We start from the raw sequence: 2533 nt of genomic DNA, 5'->3' as shown, positions 1-2533 counted from the left end.
GAGTCAAGTGAAAATAATGAATAATAAAAATATAACAAATAATATGAGCACGACCCAATGTCTATATTAGAACAGCGTTGGTACCGTGTAGAATAGTATTTTGCTGCAGTGACGTCTCTCTGCTGGCGACTCGCTGCTGCTGGCGATGACTCATTGCTGGCGAATTGATCTGTGCATGTGTATAAAATGGTATTTATTTCCGAAAACACTATGCCAGTCTACAACAAGCGTCGCCTAAATGTAATAATTAGCATGTTGAAATAGGCTAGTAAGTAAGTTTAACTGGGTTCGTAAATAATATTGTCCTCAAAATATTGTGGCTGAGACATGAGCCGATTAAACGTAGAAATAGGAAACCTAGAAATATAGTAAAAACGCTGAAAAACATGCCGACGGTGGTACGAGTAGGTTAGTCTACAAACGTCGCCTAAAGTAATTGATACCTGGCAGAATGAAAGAAGGATACTCCGCTTTTCAGTTGTCTTAGGCGATTGTTTTTTGACAAACAATGACTTTCAGAGGTCAAATTGCTGTCAAGAATATAAATTGGCTGCTTCGCAGCAAATATAATGTATTAGGGTTCTATGACAAAGTGCTGAACAAATAGTAACAGCCAGTTTTGTGGTCATTCTTACATTTTCTAGTTGTTTAATATGTAGAGCTATACTTTAAAAGTTGTAAACGGGGAAATCATGGAGGTATTGCATCTTTTGTGGATCGTCTGCATTTGAAAACCTAGTGTGCTTGAAAATAGACTGTTTAGAAGAAGATGTCCGTTGTACGTTTTTCATAATCCTTCATGGAAATTCAATAGTTGTATAACATTTTTTTCTATACAGGAGCTGTTGGCTGGTGGTGTTACTGCCATAGTTTCTTCGTTTTTCTCCTGCTTCCCACCGGGAACTTCATTGTCCAGAAGTCTAATTCAAGACTCATCAGGCGGTAAAACTCAGGTAGACTCAATTTGTTTTTTAAAATAAATTTCATTTTTAACATTTGTAATTATTTAAAGTGAGGCTGTGGATGGAAAATATTTTTTGATGTGTTGTAAATCTGATTTTAATATTAAGACACAAAAAAACATATCTGACGAAAAACTCAGGAATAGCATTTAAATACAAAAGAATAAATTTCAAGTCATGTGTAGCTACTGCTACCTATTGGTGAGTGTTTTGCTTGAAGTCTGAATTTGGAGGAGAACAATATATGATATATTGTACAACTGATATTTCTAAGACACAAAAAGCATATTTGATGAAAAACTTGAGAACTAGTAATGAGATAACAGTTTTTGAATATTTAAAAACTGGAGGTGGGAGGGGGAAAGGGGCATAATCACCCTTTTCCCCAGTTTTTAAAGGTTCATTAACCATTCCCGTTTTGTTTTAGAAAAATTAGTTCTAGAACATATTATTTTTCCCTCCAGAGCCTGGCTTTAAGGTAAAACTGACTGACATTGTCCTAAGTATAGTTAGTAGGAGACTATCCTATTTTCATTCTTATAATTGCACAAATATAAAACATTAATTATCTACTCTTTCTTTTTTTTCAGCTTGCAGGGATCATCTCGGCATTCCTTATCTTGATTGTTTTGTTAGCAATAGGACCTTACTTTGAAAGCTTACCAAATGTATGTATGTTTTTTTTTATCTTTAGCAGGGCTTCCAAGGGTGGGAGGAGTTGTCAATTATTATTGAAACTAGTAGGACCCCCACAATTAATTCAGTGTTGAATTGTAGGCTGCTGGTATTGACACCAAGACCTGATGATTATTGCCTAAAATTTTTACAAAAACGTAATACAATAATGACATTGTTTATTATTGTCGATTCCTCTTTAAATAATTAGTAAAACAATCATTAGCTAAACAAATAATATAAAAAAAATTCTCGCCTAATAAAATTTTAAATAATAATAAATTGCATATTTAATATCTATGTTGTTAGTGGGATAACTTATTCTTATCTTTGTTTTATTTTTTAACTCCAGTGTTGCCTAGCAGCCATTGTTGTTGTAGCCCTTCGAGGAATTTTTCGTCAGTTTCTTGACCTCCGAACTCTATGGCGTGTTTCTATAATTGACTTTGTGAGTATTTTCTGAAATATTTCAAAAAAGTGAGAATGATGTATGTCCTAATGCTAATAAAACCCAGTGCACCATTATCATTTATACAATTTTTGGAGACTTTTATTGCAGCACATATTTAACAGATACCTTTATTTGAGAGTGGTACTAATATTTGATTGGAATGTTAATAGGACACAATGTGTTGTATCTAACTTGTTGCAACATTCGTATTATTATTTTTTAATAAGAAATTAGTTGATTATGATAATTTTTGACCCAAAATATTATGTTCTATTATTGTATTACTCTTGTTACTTAAGCACAGAACATTCATTCAAAAAGTGAAAGAGTTTGTTTGGGTGCCTTTGCTTATTAAAGAAAAGTGCTTATAATATTTATTTTTTGATGCATTCAACATTCAAGAAAATTTGGTGATGAGGTATGAAAATTTATGATTATGGCACCT

General features: G+C 32.8%; 1 long non-coding RNA gene across 1 annotated transcript; it reads left to right on the top strand.

Moving 5' to 3' along the window:
• The first annotated feature begins 805 nt into the window (after positions 1 to 805).
• Positions 806 to 2173, top strand: LOC117104388. The gene is made up of 3 exons (XR_004444736.1): positions 806 to 953; positions 1553 to 1630; positions 1990 to 2173. It is a non-coding gene; the product is annotated as an uncharacterized LOC117104388 (long non-coding RNA).
• The last annotated feature ends 360 nt before the right edge of the window (positions 2174 to 2533 follow it).

Source organism: Anneissia japonica, unplaced genomic scaffold (genome assembly GCF_011630105.1).
Source record: "Anneissia japonica isolate Jap-2015-1 unplaced genomic scaffold, ASM1163010v1 scaffold20966_len2533_cov204, whole genome shotgun sequence".
NCBI lineage: Eukaryota > Metazoa > Echinodermata > Crinoidea > Comatulida > Comatulidae > Anneissia > Anneissia japonica.
The sequence above is the reverse complement of the archived record's forward strand: the minus strand, read 5'-3'. Positions and strand labels throughout refer to the sequence as shown.